At 57.2% G+C, this 25,871-nt stretch overlaps 3 long non-coding RNA genes across 3 annotated transcripts; 1 reads left to right on the top strand and 2 right to left on the bottom strand.

Moving 5' to 3' along the window:
* Window positions 1–15,147: 15,147 nt before the first annotated feature.
* On the bottom strand, window positions 15,148–17,431 carry LOC109497712. Its single transcript, XR_002154111.3, has 3 exons — window positions 16,712–17,431; window positions 16,231–16,406; window positions 15,148–15,845 (listed from the first exon to the last, which is right to left on the bottom strand). It is a non-coding gene; the product is annotated as an uncharacterized LOC109497712 (long non-coding RNA).
* Window positions 16,427–20,133, top strand: LOC123384168. The gene is made up of 3 exons (XR_006594904.1): window positions 16,427–16,514; window positions 18,606–18,693; window positions 18,801–20,133. It is a non-coding gene; the product is annotated as an uncharacterized LOC123384168 (long non-coding RNA).
* Window positions 20,134–21,187: 1,054 nt separating this feature from the next.
* On the bottom strand, window positions 21,188–25,155 carry LOC109497804. Its single transcript, XR_002154233.3, has 4 exons — window positions 24,808–25,155; window positions 24,553–24,724; window positions 24,043–24,299; window positions 21,188–23,751 (listed from the first exon to the last, which is right to left on the bottom strand). It is a non-coding gene; the product is annotated as an uncharacterized LOC109497804 (long non-coding RNA).
* Window positions 25,156–25,871: the final 716 nt, after the last annotated feature.

Genomic DNA, 25,871 nt, shown 5'->3' on the forward strand with positions numbered 1-25,871 from the left:
GAGATTGAAGACCGGCACCCGACTCCAGTCGCCCAGTGTCCCGGCACTGCCCTGGCCTTGAATTCCAGGCACCCCCACCACCATGCTGGTAAAAAGGGAAGGGGACCGACTTAAATCTAAACCTGTCTTTTCTCTTTCGTGTGTTAAGATAGACCTAACAACACTCGCTGTACGAGAGTTTCAGCTTTTGTCTTTATATTGTGAACTGTTAATACGGACATGACAATTCGGCTCCAATATATGTTATGCGCTAAGACTCTGGCCCACTCCCCACAAAGCTACCGTCAGGCTTGCCCTTGAAAAGGAGGTGGGTCGATGCGCAATAAATTGGCCACGGGAGGGATTTCCTGTTGATCCCTGAGTACGGCCAAAATATGTAGAGAAAGACACATGAAACGGATCCAATCCCAACCCCTAATCCTGGCGCTCTGTGGATTTTCTTCATGAGATTCACGCCGGAGAGATTTACCCGAGCATTTCTAGAAACACCTGCGAGTGCTGGGCATGAGGTCGGCTGGAAAGAACAAGTGGGCGGAGTGCTGCGGGGGCGGGGTCCTGCCGGACTCCTGATTTTGAAGACAAAATGGCCCACGTGACAAGGGGTATTTCTTTTTTTTTTTTTATGTTTATTTTTTTTTTTAATTTTTTTTTTCAACGTTTATTTATTTTTGGGACAGAGAGAGACAGAGCATGAACAGGTGAGGGGCAGAGAGAGAGGGAGACACAGAATCGGAAACAGGCTCCAGGCTCTGAGCCATCAGCCCAGAGCCCGACGCGGGGCTCGAACTCACGGACCGCGAGATCGTGACCTGGCTGAAGTTGGACGCTTAACCGACTGCGCCACCCAGGCGCCCCATTTTTTTATGTTTATTTTTGAGAGAGAGTGTGTGTGTGTGTGTGTGTGTGTGTGTGTGAGCGGGGGAGGGGCAGAGAGAGAGGGAGGCACGGAATCCCAAGCAGGCTCCAGGCTCCGAGCTGTCAGCACAGAGCCCGACATCGGGCTCGAACTCACGGACCGCGAGATCATGACCTGAGCCGAAGTCGGATGCTTAACCGACTGAGCCGCCCGGGCGCCCCGACAAGTGGTATTTCTTTACCATGTCCGTTTATTGGACGCTGAATTTGGCGAAGTGTTTTGGCACCTGTATTCCTAGTTCGCCACGGCGCCTTGTTCCTTCCGATGCACGTTCTCAAGTTCAGGAGCACGGGGAAGACACGCGCTCAGTCCACGCAAGGAGTCTTCTCGCTGTGTCTCTGAGAAGCCGTCCGTTTGCGGTTGTGCGGTGTAGCGTTTTCATCCTTCAGACCTCGGCCAGCGTCGCCCTCTTCCCGCAGCACGTCCATCCCTGGAGCTCCTGGGGCCGCAGGGCCCTGTCCTCGCCAGCCGTGAGCCCGCCAGGGGGAGGCTGCCCCGCCGTCCTGTTCCGCGCCTGGCCTGGCCTCGGACACTCGGCCGGAGGAATGCCGAGTAAACGAATTCATTCATTCGCTCGGACCCCCGTCAGCCCACGCGCCGCGCCCGGCCCTTCCCGCGTGGGCTCGCCAACCTGCCAACGCCATCCCGAACTCGCTAGGGTCTCGGTGGCGCTTCCACGAGGGCTCCTCCGATGCAAGCGGTCACGTCCGCGTGACGAAACATTGGCTCGCTGCCCTGGGCCACCGTGTTGCCACGTGCCCCACGTCGGCGAGGGTGGCGGCACCGCGGGTGATTCTTCCCGGCACCGGGCCGGGCTGCGCTGGGCCGTCCACGCCGCCGGCCTCCGCCAGCCACAGCCGGCCGCACTGGCCGGATGGAATGCGGGGCAGCTGTGGCTGCTGACTGAAAGTCGTTAGAGCCCGGAGCCCCCCTTCCCTCCGCTGACCGCACCCCTGCCCGTCCCCCATGCACACGGACACCCTTACGCCTGGCCTTTTCTGGGCTCCATGCTGTGAGCTTTGGCTCCCGGGAGGCCTGAGGCTGCCCTTCAGGTCGTGCCTCGTTGGCCATCGGCCTGCTTTGGTGCCTGCCCTCGTTCTCCCACACGTGGGCCCGGTGCCCCCCGCCAGCCTGAGCAGCTGGCATCACCAGCCCCCGAGTTTGCTGTCAGTCACCTTTGTTGCAAAGACCCAACGAAGGCAGGGCAGGTGTGGGGCTAAGCTGGGAGAGAGCTCTCTGCGTGAGGAGAGCGGCTGTGCCCCTAATGAGCGGCTTCCTCCCTGACTCCTGGTTCCTGCAGCCGGCCTGGGGGGGGGGGGGGAGGGTGCGGAGGGAGGGGTGCGAGCCCTGCTCAGACAGCCTGCTGGAATCAATAGCCCTCCACAAGTCCGGCCTGTCGGGCCGGTTCTGGGGTTTGCGTCCTCCCACTCCATCACACGTCACTATCCGTCTCCCTCGGACGCCCCGCCAGCTGGCCGAGCCGTCTGGAAAAAGGTCAGCATGCCAACAAGTCACGGGAAAGATCATTTCAGAGTTTCACGCGTCCAAAGGAGGGAGAGTCTGCAGGTTATTTCCCATTATGGGGTTAGCAGCAAGCTTCCAGTCCTTTTAAAAATCTGGGCACACGGAGCAGCCCCGTCTGGGGGCTTCTCATTGAAGTTGTTGCATCTTTTAAGAGGCACATACGGGAATTTGCAGGTGTACTGTTGGTCATTTAAAACCATCAGGAATGACAATGACGGTAGGTGTTTTCATAATAGTGAAAGAGGGAGGGAGGTTGTTAAACACCCAGGCACCTGACATTATGAACCCGTCTTTAACGCAAAAAAAGCCTCCCTTTTCCCAACACTTCAGAATGTGACCTTGTTTGGAAAGAGGATCCTTGCGGTTGTGAGCAAGGGAAGACAAGGTCACGAGGGTGGGCCCTGATCCAGCAGGACGGGTGTCCTTGCCCAAGGGGGGGGGAATCGTAGATGCAGACCAGCGAACAGAGGATGGTCGGGGAAGCACGGAGAGGATGCCGCGTGCTGCCGGGCTCTGCAGCAATGTGTCCACACCCAGGGAGGACGGAGGCTGGGACACGTCCTGCCCCCGTGCCTTCGGGGGGACGGCGGTCCCGTGACACGTTGACCCAGACCCCAGAACCCGAGATACTAAATCTGTTCGTGTCCTGTCTCCTACAACAACGTTGACTTTTCCAGAAGCACAGGAGACCTGCTGGTCTGCATACTTACTTGCCCACTTCATCCAGACTTCTGGGCGTCTCCCAAGCTAGACCCAAAGTCCTTTTTTCTCCAGTACAAGTGTATTGAAATCTATTCCAAATCATCTGAGCCATCCTGAGGTAGGATATTCACGCTGTATCATAGATAGTTGGAAATGACAGTACGATTCACTTTTCGATTGCTGTCATTTGGAACGTGGAGACGTTTCATTTCCCAGGCAGTGGTGGAGAAATGGACGGAGAACCCGCAAAGCCAGTCCAGGGCTTGGGAGCCAGACTCTGAAAGGCTGTACACGGTCAGCAAGGAAGAGTTGGCCGGCCTGCGTGGACGTGAGTGGCTCAGATTAAAGTTAGCGCTAACCAGGTAGCGTGTCAACGGCCAGTGTCAGATTGTCCCGCTGGGATCCGTCAGTCTCCTCTCTGCAGCTGGCCCTGAGGACGACAGACTCCGGAAAACAAAACAGTGAAAGCTCAGGCCCAGGCCCCTCTCCCCCGCCCCCCGGGGAACCTCACCCCAGGCCCAGCCCCGGCTCCGCTCGGACAGCCAGATCCCTGCCCTTCCCAGGGGCCCAAAGACGCGGGGCCCGTGGGAAGACCTGGCTGGAATTCTCTTCTGTTACTGGGAATGCAGTCACACTGGAGGCGGGAGTGTCTTAGGAACCATCCACATCTGCCCCTCCGCTGCACAGGTGAGGGGCTGGAAGCCCGAGGGGACACCGAACCTGCCGTGTCCGAGCGTGGCCTCTCCCAGCTCCTCCGTCCAGCCCCAGCTCTTCCTCCCACTGGTGCATCCCAGTGCTGACCTCTGGGCCGGGCACTGCTGCTATGAGCAGCTGCCGGTGTGGCCAAGCAAGCAGGGACTGCTGTCCCCCGGGCTCCCCGTCGCCCTCCTTCCCCTGCACTGGGGCACTCTGTCATAATAACGGTGGGGTGTGGGTTATGCTTGTTGGGCTCCCGTTGTGAGCACTGTGTGCCCTAATTCACATCACCGGGCTTCCCCCAAGTAGCCTGTGCCCTCCTGGAACAGAGCCCTGCCCCCCCTCCCTAGCCACGTCCCCCACCCCAGGAGCTGAAGCTCTGACCTTGACCTTACTGATGGCAGAAACATGATTACGGGGAGGCTCGTGCCTTTCTCACCACTCTTCCTGGCTCTGAGGATTTCTCCTGGAGCTTCCTGGTGCTATGACCCTGAGCCCATCCCATGGCACAGACCCATGAGTTCTGCTCCCTCTTCCCGAGGGCCACCCTGTCCCACAGGCTTTGCTCTGCTGTGCCCAGCTGACATCACTCTGCTCTCTCCTGCAGTGGAGACGAGGAAAGGCAGACCAGGATATTGGCTCTAAGACCAGGTTCAAGTCCGGGGCTGCACCCCTTCCTAGCTACACACACTTGGCTGATGAACTTTCAGCGTCCCACTCTCCTTATCTGTAAAATGGGCACAATAATAGTACCTATCTCATGGAGTTGTTATAGCCTGGCAAGAGTATGAGCTAAATAAATGTTAACTACTGTCAGCATCGCCATCATCACCACCATCGCCACCACCTCTATCACCATCACTACCTTCACCACCCTCACCACCGTGACATCATCATCATCACCACCACCATCACCATCATCACCATCATCACCATCGCCACCATCGCCACCATCACCATCATCACCATCATCACCACCACCTCTATCACCATCACTACCTTCACCACCCTCACCACCATGACATCATCATCACCACCATCACCACCATCACCACCATCACCACCGTCACCACCATCACCATCACTACCATCACCATCATCACCACCATCACCATCGCCCCATCACCACCATCACTACCATCACCATCATCACCACCACCTCTATCACCATCACTACCATCACCATCATCACCACCATCACCATCACCCCATCACCACCATCACCATCATCACCATCATCACCATCGCCACCATCACCACCATCACCATCGCCACCATCATCACCATCACCACCATCACCATCATCACCACCATCACCATCATCACCATCATCACCATCATCACCATCGCCATCATTGCCACCATCACCACCATAGCCACCATCGCCATCACCACCATCACCATCATCGCCACCATCACCACCATCACCGTCATCACCATCGCCATCATTACCACCATTGCCACCATCGCCACCATCACCATCATCACCACCACCATCACCATCACCATCATCACCATAGCCACCACCACCATCACCACCACCTCTACCACCATCACTACCCTCACCACCCTCACCGCCATGACATCATCATCACTACCACCACCATCACCACCACCATCATCATCTCTTTACTCCTTTTGTTTGCTCTACTCTGCTTTGCCTGGCTACTATGGCCATCTATAGAGAAGCCCACCAGGAGAATTTTATAGCCTACTTTACAGGACCCTACTTCTGATTTCTAGAATTACAATCCTGAAGCATAAATGCACAAAAATAGAAATAACAAATTTTACCTGGAGAAGTAAAAATAATAATCCTTCTTAAGATGGAGAAGTGGACAGAGTTTCAGCAGTCATAAGCAAGCATTTATCTTTAACTAGTTAGCTAACCAACTATCATCTCTCTCCCTACCTATTTCTCTAAACCTCATAAATATTAAACCTTATTTTTCTGGTTAAAAAAAACTGTAATAGCAATATCCTTTCCTTCTGAAAATGCCATATAGAAATGGATAAAAAAAATTAGAATTCTCTCCTCCCACTTTTACTTCCAGGAGTAAGTACAATGTGGTGTGTATACTTCCAGGTCTTTTCTGATAACACAAATAGTAAGAATAATACATATAGTGGGGTACCTGTAGCTCTGTCCCCATTAAACACTAACTCCCATCCTGCACCCTCAGCCCCTGGCGCCTGCCATCCTATTTTGTGTCTTAAATCTGATTACTCTAGGTGCCTCATATAAAGGGCATCACATGTCCTTCTATGACTGGCTTATTTCACTCAGCATAATTACCTCAAGGTTCATCTATGCTGTCGCAGGGGTCACAATGTCCTTCCTTTTGAAGGCTGAGTAACATTCCATTGCTTGAATGGACCACATCTTGTTTATCCATTTGGCAAACGCCCGTTGATGGATGCTTGGGTTGCTTCTAACGCTTGGCTATCAAGAAGAACGCTGCTATGAGGGTGTTGTGTAAAGATCGTATTGAGACCCTGCTTTCAATTCTTTTGAGTATATACCCAGAAGCAGGATTGCTGGATCATATGGTAGTTCTTTTTAAACTTTTTATGAGACATCTCTACACTGTTTTCCGCCATTTTACAATCCTACGAGCGGTGCAGAAGGGTTCCAACTTCTCACATCCTTGCCAACACTTGTTATTTTCTGTTTGTTACTTCGATAGAAGCCATCCTAAGCAGATGTGAAGGAGTATTTCACTGTGGTTCTGATTTGCATTTCTCTGACTTCAGTGAGGTTAATGCTTATTGGCCATCTGTATACCATCTCTGGAAAAATCTGTACACAATTCCTTTGCCCATTCTTGAATTGGGTTCATTTTTGATGTTGAATAGTAGAAGTGCTCTTTATTCTGAGTATTATCCCCGTATCAGGTATATAATTTGTAAATATTTCCTCCCATTTTTAGGCTGCCTTTCCACTCTGTTGGTTGTGTTTTCTCCTATACAAAAGTTTTTGAGTTTGGTGTCGTCCTATTTGTCTACTTTTGCGTTTGTTGCCTGTGTGTCTCGTGTCATATCTGAGAGACCACCGCCAAGCCCAATGACGTGAAGCTTTTCCCCTGTTTTTGTCTAGGATTCTTGTAGTTTGGGGTCTTACATTTAGGCCTTTCATCCACTTTAAGTTAATTTTTGTATGTGACGTAAGATAATGGTCCAACTTCATTCTTTCGCATGTGGATGTCCAGTTTTCCCAGCACTGCTTGTTGAAGAGCCTGTCCTTTCCCCCTTGAGTGGTTCGGTACTTATGTTGAAGATCATTTGACCACATACACAGGGGTTTATCTCTGGACTCTATTGTGTTCCGTTGATGTGTGTGTCAGTCTCCATGCCCCACCACACTTTTTTGATTACCGTAGCTTTGTAATACGTTTGACATCAGGAAGTGTGGGTCCTCCAACTTTGTTCTTCCTTCCTTCCAAATCATTTTTCTGGGTCCTCCAACTTTGTTCTTCCTTCCTTCCAAATCATTTTTCTGGGTCCTCCAACTTTGTTCTTCCTTCCTTCCAAATCATTTTTCCTCTCTGGGGTCCCTTGAGATTCCACTTGGATTTTAGGATGACTTTTTTCAATCTCTGCAAAAAAAAAAAAAAATGCCATTGTGTTTTCATAGAGATTGGGTCGAGTCTGTAGATCACTCTAGGTGGTACTGACACCTTACGTCTGCCAATCCCTGAACACAGGATGTTGAAAACCGTGCTTTTTACCCAACGGGATATCAGGAATATATTTTGATAGCAGCTATACAAATCATTCATCCATCCATCCATCGAGTGTTTTGTAAGTGCCTTTCGTGTCCCAGGAACTGTTCTAGGCGCTTGAGCAAAACAAAGGCCCCCCCCTCCGTCAAGCGTCCTTTCCAGCTGGGGACTGAGCGCCAGACTAGTAAACAAACAAATGATACAGTATGCTAGAAGATGGCAAGTGCTGTGGGGAAGAAATCACCACAAAGTAAAGAGGATTAGGAGTGAGGCTGGGAAGGTTCACTCACTTCCAGTGAGTGAGGTTGCAATTTTGAGTAGGATGTCTGAAATAAAAACCTCACCGTGGGGGCCCCTGGGTGGCTCAGTCGGTTAAGCATCCAGGTCATGATCTCACGGCTCGTGAGATCGAACCCCGTGTCGGGTTCCGTGCCGACGGTGCAGAGCCTCCTTGGGCTTCTCTCTCTCCCTCTCTCTGCCCCTCCCCCCTCAAAATAAATAAATAAGCTCTAAAAGCAAACAAGCCAAGGAGAGGCGTAAGTGCTAGCACCTTCCTGGAGGTGTAACCCCTGGGCAACAGTAGTGAGGACAGGAAGGGTGGAGAGGTGGGTGTGGGCACCAGGAGAGCTAACCAAGCCGCCCTGGGGCTGCTGATGCTTTGTCACAGGCCGTGGAGAGGAACACTGGGTTTTTAGCCACGGGGGAGACCTCCGGGCAGGTTGTATGGAAAAGCCATGCCTGGCCTGGATGACGGGCACTGGAGAGAGCACACAGCTGCCTGCTCTCCGCCCCCTCCATTAACTGAAGTTTGCAGCTATCCCCCTGTCTCCGGGCTGTGTCCCTTAGCTACCTTGTCAGCTGCGGCGGGAACCAGGTCCCATGTCCTCGAACTTGGTGCTTCATCCGAGCCCAGGAAGGGCAGTGGGAACCGGAGACTCAAGGCGTAGCTGGCCAACCTCAGGCAGTGGGGGGACCCCTGGCCATTTCAGAAGCCGGGTAAGGGATCTGAGAGAAGGCGAGGTTGACGGAGTCCCGTCTGATGCAGACGATTTACCGCATTCCCCTTAGAGCACTCTCTCTCTTTTTAATGGCCACACGCCCTTTTATCGAAAAGATTTTAAGCTACTGGGGCGCCTGGGTGGCTCGGTCAGTAAAGCATCCGCCTTTGCCTCAGGTCGTGATCTCGCGGTTCGTGAGTTCGAGCCCCACATTGGGCGCACTGCTGTCCGCACAGAGCCCACTTCAGACCTTCTGTCCTCTCTCTCTGCCCCTCTCTTGCCCTCTCACTCTCTCTCAAAAATAAACATTTTTTTTTAATCTGAAACAAACAAAAGAATAGATTTTAAGCTATTTCAGTTTCCCCCTCTGGAGAGCCTAAGGTCATCTCCAACTTTCACCGTCATAACCAGCGGTCAGGCAGACACGCCTGTCCAGTCGTCCTCGTGACCTTGCCTGAGTATTTCTGTTGCCGGAGTTCCAAAAGCGAAACATCGGGATTTATGGAGTGTGCGTATCTGGCCGCTTGTCAGAGGCTGTGGAGGTCCCTTCAGTGCTGTGGTGCCTGATCGCATTCTCACGGCTGACAGTCTCACGCCCGGGCCTTCACCTGTTGGCCAATCTGCAGGTGGAAATGGTTTCTCATCTTTATCTTGCGTTTCTCCAGTGAGACCGGGCGGCTTTCAGGGCGGTTTTCACCATTTGTGTTTTCTCTTGTGAGTTTTCTACAAGGTTTTTGGGGTTTTTTGTTTGGTTGGTTGGAGTTTTTAGTTTCTTTAACGTTTACTTGTTTATTGTTTTTAAAGTTTATTTATTTACTTTGAAAGAGAGAGAGAGAGCTGGGGAGGGGAAGAGAGACCGAGAGAGAGAGAGAGAGAGAGAGAGAGAGAGAGAGAGAGAATCCCAAGCAGGCTCTGCGCTGTCAGTGCAGAGCCCAATGCGGGGCTTGAACTCATGAACCGTGAGATCATGACGGGAGCCGAAAGCTAGAGTTGGATGCTTAACCAACTGAGCCACCCACACACCCCGACATTTATTTATTTTTGAGAGACAGAGAGAGACAGAGCGTGATTGGGGGAGGAGCAGGGAGAGAGAGGGAGACACAATCCAAAGCAGGCTCCAGGCTCCGAGCTGTCAGCACGGAGCCCAACACGGGGCCGAAATCACCGACCACGAGATCGTGACCTGAGCTGAAGTCGGAGGCTTAACTGACTGAGCCCCCCAGGCGCTCCCAAGGTGTTTGTTTTTTAATTGTTACCGTTTTCTCACTTCTAGGGCCTCTTTGTATGTGAGGAAAGTTAGGTCTTTGTCTTTTCTGTGCAACCCATGCTAGTAATAGCCCTCCTCACCCTGCAGTATCTGGGTTGGAGTGACAAGTCGTATCCAGTGTGGCGCCCTCTCTGGGTTCCTGAGTCTTTTTTTATAAAGGTCAAGTATGGTGAAGATGGGCCAGAATAGATTGTCTGAAAGTTGCCTGAAACGGCCGGGCCCTGTCCGATGTCCTCCAAAAGAGGCTGTTCTCAGTTTTTAGAGCAATCCCCAGGATGGACCCTTCCGCTGTGTGAACACAACACATTATTCTGTCACTTAGCCCGGAAATCAATAAAGTTCCCCGAGCCAGTGAACAAATGAGTGGGGGAACCGAGCAATCGGATGTTCCTGTTGGATTAGGTATTTTGTTGAAGGTGAAATGGTGGAAACAGACCCGGGAGAAATTCGATCTGAGCCGAGAGCCTGGAATCAACCAGCGCGTGGCACCGTCTGATGGCCCTCCCGGTCCCCTCCTCCTAAGGGTGGTGAGCATCACAGCACGGCCGTCATCCATTGACCCATTGAGGCTTCCTGTGTCAGCCCACTGTTGTCCCAGAGCCGATGAACTGGGGTTGTTCCCACAGCCGGAGGAGGAAACGGGGCACGGAGGCCCCTCCCCACTAAACGCCAGTGACGCCTTCCCCCCTTTCCAAACATGTCCCCACATCAAAGTCGCAGGGACTGAAGCGCGGGGTCCCTGCCTGGCACAGCCCCCTCCACAGCCAGTGCCCGAACCCCAACAATAGCCTGAGCCTGGGCCTCACCTGCCTGCCCCTCCAGATACCGGGGGAAGCGGAGGGGAGCCTGCTTGACCAAAGATCAGCCTTCTGGAAACCACTTCTCGCTACCGTGGGGACCCCCGACAGGAAAGCACCCCACCTTGGTTCAAAGACCTTCCCACGGTCGCCAGACGTTTCCTCTTGATGTGGGCTTGTGGCCAGCGTGTCCTGCACGTGGGGCGTTTCCTGGAACAGACGTGGCTGTGCTTGTGGCGAGGGCTGCTTCTGTCCCCAGGTTCCACGCCACTCCCACCCCCCACCCCCCCTTCTAGAATGAACCGCTGTGGCCCGGGCCACGCCTTCCACAGACACATGCTCCCTACACTCGGGGGCGCCATCCCTGCTGGGGCTGGGACGGGGAGGCCCTTTGTGTGCCCGCCTTGGTTCCTGGTGGCGCCTGGTCACGGTCTCCAAGTGGCGCCCGCGCCCCCTGGTGGCCACTGCGGCACCTGCGTCCTCCCGGGCGCGCGCCCTCCTCAGCGGCCAAGGGGGCCGGGGGTGTGTCCCGCCAGGCCAACCCGGTGGCAGTTTGGCTGTCGGTACCGTGTTCTCTTTGTCAAACAGACAAACACGACAGAGCTTTAGACAATCTGTTCGCTGGGGTCACGGGGGACTGGGATTTGGGGCCAGTTCTCCAGATTGCTGAAAATGACAGTGTGGGAAGGGTGCCACGTCGGTGGCCAAAACGTCGACAACCAGAAGGGAGAGTCCCTGATGCTGTGGAAGCAGCCACCGGGTCCCCCCGGACCCCTCCCCAGTCACCTTACGGTCGGCTGGTGGTTTAACTGGCGGCTCACGGCCCGTTTGCAGACTGCCTCATCACCGCCCGTTTCCGGGACTCAGTCTCCCCCGCCCCCCAGTGCTCGGGGAGGAAAATGGGTCTGGATCCCCCGGCGGATCAGTGCGGCGGGCATTGTCAGGGCTCGGGTGCGGGAGGAAGGGGCAGCAGGGCTCCGGCCGGGTGCGCACACCTGCCTTCCCGTCTCTGGCTCCCAAACCCGTCTGTCTGACCCGGCGGGGAACTGGGGCCTCCGGTGACCCCCGGCTGCTCCTGCCTGCTGTTGAGACCTGGCAACGGAACGGGACGCTCGAGCAGGACCGTCTGAAGCCAGCAAGGGGAGAGCCTTCACCCCCGGGGCCCAGGCAAAACGGTAACAGAGGCCACGGCCTCTGCCGAAATGAATTTTTAAATGAGGCGCTTTGGTCGCAGGCACATTACCGAAGAAAAATACCCTTTTCCCCCTCATTCATGGGCATAAACGGCTGGAAGCCAGATCAGTGGGGGGAGGGCACAGAGGAGAGGTTGGAAATTCTTTCCACGCACAGACGTCCAGGAGCCGTCGTCCCTCGATGCCTGAGGGACGTGATGACACCGCTCTGCCCTCCGGCACCAGCCTGGCTTGTCACCCCACAGCTTTGCCCTTTGTGGCCGAGGACAGATCTGTGGGCCGGAGAGGCTGACAGAGCCCGGCCGAGCCCCACTCGAAGGGGGTGGCCCTTAGCCGTTTGGGGGCCACAGACGCCGCTGAGAACAGGAAGGGCTCCCGGAGAGAAGGAATGGGGGTCCCGCGATGCTGCCCCCAGGCCGCAGAGGGCAGCCCGAGGCCCCTGCAAGCCACGTCGCCCCAGGCAGGCCCTGCTGTCCCCCGTGTCCCTTGCTGCAGGTATAACCGGGTACCAGAGAGACTGTCTCTGCAGATGTGCATCCCGAAAGGTCCAGAGTGGGCTTCTGGCCAGAGGCACGGCTGTGTGGGCCGCCCCTCGAGGCCCAGAGCCCCAGCAGTCTGTGGCCGGATCGAGACCGGAGCTGAGACGCAGAAGAGGGGGAGGTGGTCCGGGGGCTGCCTTAGGGCATCTCCCCAGCCCGAACATGTCCCCTTCCGGCCCCACCAGGCCGGCGGCCCTGCCTTCTTCCCCAGGTGCTGTCTCCCTCCGGAGCACACTGCCAGCTGAGCCAGGCATCCAGCCGGGGTCTCGAGCGCGGGCACAGGGCCTGCGGGGACCTCAGGCACCCCGGACAGCTGCTCTCGACTGTCGCCCACCCCCCAGGGACACGCTGCTGGCAGCTGGAGGGACAGCCTCCCACAAAGCCTGACGGTCCCCAGCACAAGGGACGACTCGCCCCCGACTGGCCCTCATGTGCGACCAGGAGCCCGTCAAGCCCTCCGTGCCTGCGTCCCTGGGGTTCCCACACTGGTGCCGTGTTCTGACACGTATACCTTTTTAAACATGTCAAAGGCGGGGGGCGGTGCCTGGGTGGCTCAGTCGGTTGAGCGTCCGACTTTGGCTCAGGTCATATCTCGCGGTTTGTGAGTTCGAGCCCCGCGCTGGGCTCTGTACTGACAGCTCGGAGCCTGAAGCCTGCTTCGGATTCTGTGTCTCCCTCTCTCTCTGCCCTTCCCCAGCTCGTCCTCTCTCTCGCTCTCTCGCTCTCAAAAATGAATAAACCTTAAAAAAAAAAAAGTAACACGTTGGGCAGCTTATAACAGAATAGCAGCCCTCCACCCCACCCCCACCACTTGGAATTTCTGTGCTGACACAGCCATCCACAGCTGTCTCTTCTGGCTGTTGTTTCTAGAGCCTTCCTCATGCGGATGAATACTGTGAATAGCTACCGCGTTGGTTCCTATGGGGAACCGTGGTTTAACCCTGTCATACATCCCCCCCGACACTGATGCCGGATGCTTACGATAGTATATGGTTGTGTTAATATTGTTCATAGCTCGCTCCCTTATGCGGTAAGATGTTTATTTGCTGGTGCAATTTTTTTTAAGTTTACTTTTATTTATTTTGAGAGACAGAGAGAGCGAGCCGGGGAGGGGGCAGAGAGAGAGAATCCCAAGCAGGTGCTGCACTGTCAGCGTAGAGCCCGATGCAGGGCTGGAACTCGAGAACCAGGCGCGGAAAGCCAGAGTCAGACGCTTAATCGACTGAGCCTCCCAGGCGCCCCTGGTGCCAAGTGTAACTTTCCCTGATGTTGATGACGGTCTTTGCCCTCTAAGTTAGCTTCTACAGGGCTTGTTTGCCCCCGCGGTACCTGTGGGGACTATAAAATCCCCCCCACCCCCAGCCGGCACTGGTTGTCTTTCCTCCGGGCACCCCGCCCCCATCCTGGGCGGCCCTCCTCCTCCCCCACCCCGCCCCCCCCCCCACACCCCTCCATGGCCCTCTGGCTTCATTTCCTCCCCTGCTCTATTGTTGTGGGTTTACTCCTTTTCTACCACAAGTGAAAAATACAAAGAATGATAAAAAGGCACTTGTTGTCCCCACCCTATTGAAAGATAAAACCTTGCAACAGTTAACCTTCCGTGGATTCCCCCTCCTGCTCGCCTCTCCCCAGCTCCCCTCAACTTGGACAGAACCCTTCCTGTGGGTCGAACTGTGTCCCCCCCCCCGGAAAAGATCTGTTGGACTCCTAACCCCCAGTGCCTGCGAATGTGACCTTCCTTGGAAAGTTAAGACGAGGTCACACGGGAGCAGGGTGGCCCTAATCCCGTGTGACTGGCGTCCTCATAAGAAGGGGAGTGTGGACACCGACAGGAATGGGGGGTGGGGGCGGGGGCGTTCTCTGCCACAAGCCCGGGGACCAGGGGCCGCCACACTCGGGGGGGGGGGGGGGGGGGGGGGCGGTGGCTTGAGCACGTGTTTTCCGGCAACTGCAGCGGATCTTGGGCCGCGAGGAGGCCTGAGAGACGATGCATTTCTGCTGCTTAAGCCCCTGGTTTGTGATCTGGCGGCCTTACCCCCAGCTGGGCTCGTAGGTCTTGATCCTCACACACCCTCGGGAATGTGCTGGTGTGTGAGCCCCACACCATGTGGGGGGGCGGGGCGGGGAGGCCCGGTGCCTGAGATGCAGGTGGGGTGGCCAGGGGGCCTGGGGGACAGCCTGCGGTGGTGGCCTCTCCCTCGCACCCCAGTGGAAGGGACGAGCTCTCTCTCGTCCGTCCCGACACCAGCCCTGGGGCCGGAGGGAAGCTCAGTGCCCAGGAGTGACCATAGGACACAGGCGTCCCCTCACAAGTGGACACGCGGCTCCTCTCTGTGCCTGCTCCGTGCCCGTGGCCATGGCAGACACCACACTTTGTCCCCGGGAGCCTCTCTTCCTTTCAGAACCTTCCAGAACACCCAGGCTGCACCAGGACTCCCTGCGGAAGACCTCACTTCCCAGCCTCCCTCGCAGCCACGCGGAGCCATGTGAGCAAACGTGGGCCAGCGCAGTGACTTGAGAAGCTTCTGGGCCAGGTGGTTTACAGGACATCATCCTGCAGGGACACAGGGACACAGACATGACAGGGGCCGGGGGGGGGGGGGGTGGATCTCACCGTGCAGGCCAGACCCCGACCGGCATGCAGTGTCATCACCCTGCACCATGGAGGGAGCCTTTCAAGGGGAGCAGGGAGCCCGTCTAACCTCCGGAGGACAAGAGGGGCTCCCGGCTCGGAAAAACGCACTCCGTGTCTACCCACAGCAGCCCCGGGGGCAGAAAGAAGCGATCTGCTGGTGGGGGGCCTATGGCTTTTTATTTGTAACCTGAACAACCGCGATGAACGCTTTCAACACAGAAGAAAGGCCAAGCTACCCATTGTTTTTTCATGACAGGAGTCTGAATTACAGACCGGAGCAGGTGCACAATTATCATTTAATTTGTCCCCATCCCGTTTCTTAGGCTGCAAGGACTCTCCCGGGCCCTTGGGGGGAACGGGTTTGAAGCCTCCAAGCTACCAGTCATTCTAAGGCTTTTAACAATTTGAAAGCGACGAAGGGGGGCAGAAACAAGCCACCAGCAAAGCATGAGCGCATTTCACTCACGGGACAAGGCATCACGGAGTGTCACTTAAATAGCGCTTTCTCGACACTCAAATGCAGATTCTGTCTTTCTCCAGACCAAAAGCCCTCTCGCCCGGAGACGCACAGACGATGTCCAGGCGTGAACGAGTCCTCGACTTTTGGAAACGACCAGGAGCCGGCGGCATGTTCGTCCCCCCCAGGACACCCTGCTGAGTTTCTGCGTGGCTGGCTGGGCGCCGGGTCAGCCCAGGGCTGGGCACGACGGGCCACGTCGCTCGCGCTAGGCGAGCCATTGGGTAGATGTGATCTCCTCAGCTGCTCACAGGGGAGTCGGGATAAGAACCCAGGAATCAGATCCCCATCCTTGGAGGCGGGTGTAGACCTGCCAAGTGCAGGGAAGTAGCAGGGGTCCTGGATTCGCAGGACGGAAGCAAGACCCGCGTCATGAGCCCCTCGGAGACCCCCGCCCCTTGGGTTGTGCGGGTGCATTTTGTGTGGAAGGCAGCCCCCGCCTTTTATTAGATTTTAATCAAGAATGATCCTGTTAAATATTTAAGATTGCCTTTTGAGGATGATATTCTTAAAGAACCATGTGATGAAGAGAAAAAGACGGGGAAGCATGAATTTTTAAAATTCATTCCCGGTATATAGTAATTCCGAGAGGCTCTCGCTGCTGCTCTGCCGTGAGGAGAGTGTCTCTCACGCGGCCAATTACTCCCGTCCCTCCGGCCCCAGGACCCCCATCCCAATCGCCCATCGCAGCTCTGTTTACAGAAGGTAACACCATTGGACCCACCAGCAAGGCAACACAGGTTTCAGAAAGGTCTGACTTGTTCTGTGCGCACTCCACGGATCCGTCCTCTGGCCGCGTTGAACGGGTCCTCCCCTTTGGCTTGGGAAGGCCCAGTCGGAGCGCACGCGCACCGACACGCGCACGCGCACGCACGTTCAGGCGCTTCCTCTGAGCCCGTGCTGCCTCCGGGGAGACCAATAGCACAGAAAGGCAAGAATCCAAGGTCTGGGGACTCCCGCTCCTGGTCTGGGGACCCAGGACAGCCCCGGCTCCGCCTCTCCTGCTGGGTAGGCAGGGCCTCCGATGCCCCCGTTAGCGACCACCCGTGGCCACAGAGGCGAAGATGGGTTATATGCCCCCGGGATGGGCCCCCCATCAACCCACCGTCACGGGACGGGGCTCTTCCCACACCCTCGCCCTCCCCCTGCAAACCTCCGCTGCTCTAGATGCCACTCCCCCCGCAGCTGGCCAACAGGGTCCCTACCGAGGTGTGGGCAGGTGCCTAGGACGTGAGCCGATGCTGATTCAGACAGGGTTCCTGAGAAGAGTTCTCAAGAACGGAGGAAGGTTCCGGCGAAGATGCACTCGTCTCCCAAGGAGGAGGGGGGCTGGTGGAGACTGAGGTCTGGAGGATCTGCTCCCCAAGGCTGCCCGGTGCCCAGGCGCCTCCCGCGTGCTGCCTCGCTGCGCGTCCTAGCGGTCACTTTGTCCTCCGGGGCGAGTGGCCTACCACCAGCCACAGGGGAATGGAAAGAGGGCAGGACGCCTTCCACTTACTACCCCCGTCCCACCCTCCCCGACCTCACCTAATCCAGAGGAGACCGGGAACTCTTCCTGTGTCCGGAGGGACGGTTAACCGTCTCTACCACGCCGAGCGAGAACCTCTGTAGCCCTTCTTCGTGGTTGATCCTACGTCATAAGACACAGTTGAGAAAAGAAAAGCTAGGGCCTATCTGCACTTGAACCCGGGACTCGGAAAGGGAAAGCCTTCAGGACCTCCAGATGCCAAATGATGGGGTCAGACCTCAAGGACAGCCCAGGAAAGGGAAGGGACCTTGTAGGTGGAGGCACAGGGGCCCAGCCCCCAGCCCCGCCTCCCGACACCTGAGACACCTGACCCTGAGAGGCAGGTGGCTGTGCTCCTGGGCTGGGCTAGACAACCTTGGGTGGCCCTGAGGGACAGGGGGCAAGAAAGAGAGGAGGGGGGGGATGTCTTCACAGCGGCTGTTGATTTTTTTTTTAGTTTTTTTTTTAACGTTTATTTTTGAGACAGAGAGAGACAGAGCATGAACAGGGGAGGGGCAGAGAGAGAGGGAGACACAGAATTGGAAGCAGGCTCCAGGCTCCGAGCCATCAGCCCAGAGCCTGACGTGGGGCTCGAACTCACGGACCGCGAGATCGTGACCTGAGCTGAAGTCGGACGCTTAACCGACTGAGCCACCCAGGCGCCCGTGGTTGTTGATTTTCAACAGAGGTCCGTGCGCCCCTCGCTCAGGACGCTGCAGCTGCCTGGCCCCATGCCTTTCCAGAGAAGTCTTTTCTTTCTTCCCTCCTGGGAAGGGTGGGGCCAGAGAGGCCACAGGCCATTTGCAGCCGTCCAGGGAAGGTTCAAGGGCCCGGGGTGATTTACCAAGAGGTGATTCGGATTAACAACTATTTTCGAAGCTGCTGCATCTGGGTTCTCCAGAGAATCAGGACCAAGAAGGTGTGTAAGGAGGGACCTTTACTTAAGAAATGGGCTCGTTTGGGGCGCCTGGGTGGCTCAGTCGGTTAAACGTCTGACTTCAGCTCGGGTCACGATCTCGCAGGTGGTGAGTTCGAGCCCCACGTCGGGCTCTGTGCTGACAGCCCGGACCCTGGAGTCTGCTTCGGATTCTGTGTCTCCCTCGCTCTCTGCCCCTCCCCCGCTCACACTCTTGTCTCTCTCAAAAATAAACATTAAAAAAAAAATAGAAAAGAAATGGGCTCACTTGACTGTAGGGGCTGTAAGTTCAGGTGAGATTTGGTGTCCCCATCTCGAGGCCAAGTTCTGAAAGGCGGCAGGCTTGGAAACAGGACGAGTATGTTAGGCTCGAGGCAGAATTCCCTCTTCGCCAGGAAAGCCGTCTTTGCGCTTAAGGCCTTCAACTGATTGGACAAGGCCCACCCATGTTCTGGGGGGTAATTTCCTTCCCCAAAGTCTACTGATTAAATGTTAATCACAGCTACAAAATACCGTCACAGCAGCATCCAGGCTGGTGTCGGACTCAGTGCCGGGGCACCAGAGGCTGGCCCCGAGGACACAGACCACGGACAACCGTAACCTCAGGCACTTTCCTCCTCTATCCCCCAGACTTAAACCAATGCTCGTTACAGTTTTACTCTGCTTTGTTTTGAAGGAACCCAGAACGCTCCCCTAAAAACAGGGCCCTCCGGTGGGCAAAACTCCATCACTGAGCCGGGGATCTGGACCGGGTTGGCCCCGGGGTGAGTGACTGTGGGTCTCCCGTCTCTGATGGGTTTTCAAAACACAAAAGCACGCGAGCAGAGACCCTGCGTGGCCTCAAAGCCGAATTCTCTCTGTTTATTATCAGGCCCTTTGCAGAACGCGTTCGCCCACCTGGCTCTAAGCGTCTCTAATTTCCTGTCTCCGCGGAACGCGCTCTGGCAGCGGCTAGTTCCTGGACGGTGTAGATCGGCTCCCAGTGACAGACTCCATCCCTCCTCACTTAGCCTAGAGCAACTCGGTTAAAATTAAACCTCTTTACCTTGGTCTTCTCTGTCTCTCCTGACGGAAGCTAAGCCCCAGGGGTCTTATCCCTCTTGCCAACCTGCGGGGTAGTTTCTGCATCTGCATCTAGAACAGGACCGGGTTTCTCATAACAGCGCTATTAATACTTGTTGAATGGATGAAGGCTTCTGTAAATAGATACTCTAAGCAACTCTGCCGTCTTTGAAATTCTATAGTTAGAGAGGACACCTTCAACTTGAAGCAAATAGGGGGATGGTCCTCGGCTAGAAGGCAAACGCCCCAGGCATGTGGGCAGCGCACACAAAACTTCCTGCCCGAAGGAATGTAAGTGAGATCAGCTGGGTAGCCATTTACACATTAGTATAAACAAGCTTTCTATCGCAGTCATGGAAGGACATTTCAAGGACAGAAAAGAAAGGCAGAATCAGAACACTGGGTATGTGCGCAGGTCAAGGAGAGGGGACACTGACGGGAGAAGCGGACGAGAAGGGGAGGCCAAGGACACTGAAGACAAACTGTCCCATCTTCCCCAGGAGTTGGCCCGGACAACCACTCTCAAACCTGTCAGTGGGCAAAGCCCGCTCGGTTATTAGGTCACAAAAATGGAAACCATGTGCACTGTTGATTTGCTCCCAGACCATTTCTCCCCGATGCTGTAAAACTGGACCCTCCCAAAGTGTTCCAGAACACCAGACGCCGAGGAATCAGTAGGAGCTACGTAGGGAGAGATTCCGGGGGAAATGCCTGGTTAAATGAAACCACACAGGTTTATCATTTCAGGACTTGCCAGAGCCTTTATTATGCTCACACGAGTATCTTCACCTCTGGGAGGAGGCTCCAGATGGTGGTATGCCCGACTGTTTCTTCACGGAAACCCCTCATCCGTTCTGCATGGCACAGACCGACATTCCCAGGAACACCATTTGGGAAACACGGACCCCAAGGTTCGGACCATGCGGGAAGTTCTGCCTGGTGCTCCCAGGAGGCATGTCACTTCCGGGGGCAATCAGGCACAGGGACACCTACGCGTAGCCTGGCTCCGAGTGACGGTCCCCATCGTTTTTACAAAGAGGCTCCGGGCCCTGGTCCACAAAAGCTAAAGAAGGGCCACGCTCTGCCTCACTTACCTCTGCCCACAGCTCCTGCCTTCCAAGAGGAAGAGAGAAAGGGGAACAGACAAGTGGTCTAGGGGGAGGAAAAGGAAGATGGGGAGGGGGCAGGGAGGCTGGTGCGGGGGTGGCACCCCTCTGCGCCCTCTGCAGCTCTCAGCGGACCCCCTCCCCCCGCCCCTCCCGGGGCAGCCGGGCCACGGAGGGACCAGGAGGGACCGGGACTGGACGCCCTGGCCTCCTGGCCTCAGGGCTGTGCTGTCACTGCACGGACAGCAGCCCTTTTCCACCACGGGTTTCCGGGCAGATGTGCGGCCGGGCCCCGCGTGGCCCCCGGAAGGGAGCCTGGCACGTTGCAAAGCTGTGTTCCCCCCTTCAAGGTCACGGGCCCCAGCTCCTTCCTGCTCTAAGCAAACACCTACGGACGACGGGGGGAGGGCTGGGCAGCAGGCAACGGCAGATGGGTAGCAGCGTCCTGTCCTCGGGCGCCCGGTGACACGCAAGGACCCCCGTGGTCTCTGAACCGTGGGCACGGAGCGCCCCCGTGGAGCTCTACCACTCCTCTGCAGGCGGAGCTTTGCAGATAAAGCACAAGCCGCGGACAGAGCTCACACGCCTGGCCTCTTCCCTGCGATCCCTCCACCTGACCTTGGGTCCCACCCCCCCCCCCCCCCCCGCCTCCCCGGAGCCAGCTCTTCCGGGCCTCGGACCCCCTCCCTCCCCGGGGAGGCAGGCGCACCTGCCTGGCTGGGTGACCCAGGCGGCTGGCGGGCAATCCTGCGTCGTCCCTGCTGGGATGTGGGGCTTGTCAAGAGGAAGGACAGATGAGCGTTGTGGGAGCGGGTCCGTGCTGTTTTCCGTACAGTGTGTGTTCTTTCTGCCCCGGGGCAGCCATCGCAAACCAGCCACTCCACGGCCACAGAGCCACACGCCCCTGTCTGGCCTGCGAGCCCCCGGAGGCGACCCTCTTCTGCTGTCATCACTCCAGAGCTTGGAACCCCCTGGAACGCTTTGAACCAGCCCTGCTGGCCTTTCCCTCGGGAACCCCGAAGCCCTGCCTCCCTCCTGCCCCTCTGCCCACCCGCCCCACCCCGCCCCTGTGTCCCCCTGGCCCCGCGAGGCACGTGGCCACCCCTCGGGGTCCCGGGAGTGTAGGCAGCGGCTTCTTTCCAGGCCTGGCTCTCATCCCCTCCCTCGGCCTTCGCCACACCGCAGCCCACACGGAAGCTTCTGGAACACGCAGCAGCCCAGGCGGATGTTCTTGGGTGGGGGCTGGGACCAGACGGAAGGAAAGGGCGGAGGGAGTTTCCCGCACCCTCACAGCCCAGCACACCCTGGTCCCGCGTGGGCCCTGCCGGCCCCCTCGTCAGGGCAGACGGACGAGGACACACGGGCAGACGGACGAGGACACACGGGCATCGGGAACAGCACCGTGACATCGCAGCGGGAGGGGGGCTCCTGTGTCCCCGGCCTGGCTGCCACCCGGCCTGCCACGCCCCACCCCCCTCCTCCTGCGGAGTCTGCAGAAACAGGGTCCCACAGGCCGGGGGCTTGAGCGGCAGAAGTGGACTCTCTCCCAGCCTTAGATCCCGGCTAAGCTGGCACCTGCAGGGGAGGCCCCCTGCCTCTTCGGGCCTCCGGGGGAGCCTGCAGGCCTCCCTGGTCCCCGCTTGTGGATGCTCGGCCCGGCCTCCACCTCCCTCGTTATGTGGCCTTCCTCTCTGGATGTCTCTGTGTCCTCCTCTCCTCCGGTCAACGTCTACAGGGCCACCCTGCTCCAGGATGACTAACGACAGGTGCAAAGACCCCTGAGGGTCTGGGAAGGACGTGAGGGGGCGGGACACTGTCGCCCCAGTACAACTGTGGTCTGTCCAGCCCCCCCCCCCACCCCGCGCAGTCCTCTCCCCTCCTCTAAGGGAGGGGCAGGCTAGAGACCCCAAAATGTGACATGGGGCAAGGCTGTGTCCTCTGGGGCCGGAGCCAGCGGGAGCCAGACCACTAGCCGGGGAGGCCCGTCCCGCTCTCTTCTCGGCGCCTGGTCTGGGACGTGACACGCTGAAGCGAGTGCGTCCCCTCCAGACCCCAGGTTCTCGGCACACCGCTCAGACCACCCAGGGGTGGGGACCGCTCATCACGAGTCCTGAAAGTCAGATGAAGTCAGACGCTCCAGGGTTACTGCCGAACACAGTCTTCCCGCAGCCCTTCAGGCTCTTCAGGCCCTTCAGGAAGTGCGGACCCCAAGGTTGGGGGGGGGGCGGTGTGCTGAGAGTCTGCAGGTGAGGCCGCAGGTGCTCCCGGGGAGGAGCGGGGACACCGGCTCATCCTGGGTCCGCCCGAGGGGCCACCAGGGGAAAAGAGACCCACACGTGGCTGGCACAGGTGATAACACAGATCGGGTGCTCTCACCCCACGGCTGTGGGTGTTTCTCTACTCCTCGTCCGGCCACTCGTGACACGTGACCGAGGGAGGGCCTGCCCTCAGGATGCCCCGCTCCCGGGGGTCATCGGAACTGGGCCGGCTGTAGGGGAAAAGCCTGCTGGACGCGCAGCCTCCAGGTGCCGCGGAGACCCTGCGGGGCACCTCCGGGACCTGGGCAAACACTGCATCTATAGGCCACGTTCCGATTTGGACGCTGCAAGGAGGGTGCACTCAGCCAGCTCTGCAGCAAAGCCGTCCACTCGGTGTGGGGACGGTCGTGGGGGAGGGGGTCAGCAGAGGCGGGCAGGGCTGGGTAGTGCTTCCTCGGCCGAGCGTCACTACCCGGGGAGCTGGTTCCCGTCTGGAACGGCGGCCCACACCTCGGTCCCCATCTTCTCTGGTCAGGCACCCTCTCAAAGGATTTGATTTTCTCTGAAGGAAAACCCATTTGCCACCCGAAAGGTGGCAAAGCGCTCGGCACCCACACTTCAAAGGCTCCCCGGCCCCCAGCCCTGCAGGTGTCCTTCCCCTTTCGTTTAAACTTCAATTTTGCAGCAGCTGTGGATGAGGCCAATGTCAGGAGGGCTGTTTCTGAGGCAAGGTCGTTGGAGGCTGGGTGAATGTGACCCCAGAAGCAGGACGGCTGGGAGAGACGCTCACGAGTGCCCGTTTCCTGTAGAGCACAGACCACACGGGGGCCGCAGGCGAGTAACAGCCGCTACTCGGGGGCCACTCCATCTTGGGGTTCAGAGACCCCCCCAGCCCCTGCTTCACCCGGGAGCGGCTGTGCCCCTCCTCAGAGGAGTCTGCAAAAAAGGCTCATGACAGTGAAATCCAGACCTGCCCGTGTGTCTTCAGGTCTCAGACGGTCTGGTTAAAACAAACACCAGCAGCATCCATCCGTTTATGGGGTCTGGGGTAAAGGAAAACTCGCAGGAAGCGAGTAATTTCCCCAAACTCCATCAGGCTGTTTCCGTGCCCCCAGCCCCTGAAATGTGGAAGCCGGGAACCCCGACGTGAGTGTGGTTTTGTTCCAGAGACAACAGGGGCACAGTTTCAAGCCGGGCAGGTGAGGTAGGCTCCCTTAATAAGAAAGCCTCTCCACTTTAATATTATTTTCCCTACTTTGGAGGGAATCGTCTGATCTGTTACTAAACATACTTCCCGTTTCGTCGCAGCGACAGGCGTGGCTGTTTCTGGATGGGTTGGGGGACACTCACTTAAGGGGGCCGGTGACAGCTTCACTCCAGCTGTGTTTCTGCCGCCCTGTGGGAAGACAGGAGGTTCGGGGGACAAGGGTCGCCAGTGGGAACAGGTGTTTAGGCCGAAGAATCCCAAAGAGGCTGGCGTTGCTGCCCGGATGGTGGACAGAAGCAGATGGACGGAGGCCAGGTCGCCAGCGGGGATTAAGTCTCATTAGATCAAAGCTAAGGATGGGGGGGGTGGGGCCCAGGGTCAGCATCGGGAATCTCTCCCGGCAGGGGTTACGGGACAAATGGCATGTGGGGCCAGCTGCGCTCTTTGATTTGGGAACATTGGAGGCTTCCTCCAGCTCACCCTCAGGGCGGGGACCAGGAGGCTCCGAGGATGAAAGGCCGGGTCCCAGCAGCCAGGTGGGTGGCCGGACCTCCGTTGCCTCCTCCTTCCCCGTCCGTTGTCCTCTCGCGACAGTGGATGGTGGGCAGGACGGGCCTCTCTTTGTGAAGGTGACGCTGTGCAGGGCCAGACCGTCTGGAGACAAAGCCCCCATCGCTTACCTGGGGGCGCGTCCCTTGGGCAGGTCACCAAACCTCACGGTGCCTCGGCTTTCTCCTCTGTAAAATGGGAAGAATGAGGCTGGAGCCCATCCCCCAGGCTCGCTGTGAGGCTGCACTCCTGAAGCGGCAGGCACGGTGATCGCTGCTCAGGGAGTGCTCCCCAAGTACGCCTGATATCAGCTGCCGGGGCTCCCCTCTTCCCCGCCCGTGGCTGACCTCCGATGGTGGATGGTCGGTCGATCATTTCATCTGGCAAGGCCCTGGGGAAACCCCGCCCCCACCTTGCACCTGCCCTCCCGAGGCTTCTTACCTGCAAAGGTGATGCACCTTTGGACCGCAATGGTGGGAGGTGGGACTCGTTCCCCGGCCGGAGCCCCTCTCTGCCCCCTGGGAGGATGTGGTCCTAAGGGGTCAGGAGAGCAGGTGCAGAGGTGGCGAGAACGGCAGAGGCTTGCGCGAGGCAGCACGGTCTGCTCAGACCCCTGGAAGTATAAAAAGGGCCTTCCACGGGATGTTCTAGAGCATGACTGGCCTGTGCGTGTGCGTTTAGATACATCTCCCTCACCTGTCGTTCTCTCACCGGCCCAGCTCAGCACAGGTGAGGAGGCGTCTTCATATGCTGGGCACTGGATCCAGGCTCGAAGCTGAGGGAAGCCGTCCACAGGAAGTGGACAGTAAAAATGGGGGAGTGAGTTGAGCAGCTTTTTCGCCATAGTGTGGAAGGTTGTAGATAGGCCTATCGGTGCCCCATTTATCCAAGCAGTAACTAGGAAACTATGCTGGAGGCCGCCTTCCTTGAGTTAAAGCACACAGATCGTGGGGTGCCTGGATGGCTCAGTCCGTTGAGCGTCCGACTTCGGCTCAGGTCGTGATCTCATGGTTCGTGGGTTCGAGCCCCGAGTTGGGCTCTGCACTGACAGCACAGAGCCTACTTGGGATTCTCTCCCTCTCCTCTGCCTCTCCCCTCCACTCATGCACATTCTCTCTCTCTCTCTCAAAATAAATATATAAACTTAAAAAAAAAAAAAGAACACAGGGGTGCCTGGGTGGCTTACTCGGTTAAGTGTTCAACTTTGGCTCAGGTCACGATCTCGCGGTTCGTGGGTTCGAGCCCCACGTCAGATTCTGTGCTGAGAGCTCAGAGCCTGGAGCCCGCTTTGGATTCTGTGTCTCCCTCCCTCTCTCTCTCTCTCTCTCTGCCCCTCCCCCACTTGTGCTCTGTCTCTGTCTCTCAAAATAAAATAAAAACATTAAAGACAACCACACATAGTGGGGCAAGCTCTGGGGGGCTACAGGGCCCATGCACCTGCATATCCCTCGGCGCACTTAAAACCATGTTTGGCTCATAGCAGGTGCTTGATAAAATTTGCCGAGCACTGCTGTCCAGAGATCTTGGATTCCAGCATCGTCTCTCCCAAAGGACTCGACCCCACCTCCTCCTAGTCAGCTCCGTGACTCATCCACTCACATCGGAAATTTGAAACACAGTCCCTGATCACTTCGGCGGGTTAAAATTCATCCCAGCGCAAAGCGCTCTCTCATCTGACAACAGCCCCCCTGCTCCGAAGGGCACGGCCACAGCAAGTGCACGGCGCAGAATCCAACACGCGCTTGGCCATTTGGGCCACA

The sequence above is a fragment of the Felis catus genome, chromosome A2 (assembly GCF_018350175.1).
Source record: "Felis catus isolate Fca126 chromosome A2, F.catus_Fca126_mat1.0, whole genome shotgun sequence".
Taxonomy (NCBI): Eukaryota; Metazoa; Chordata; class Mammalia; order Carnivora; family Felidae; genus Felis; species Felis catus.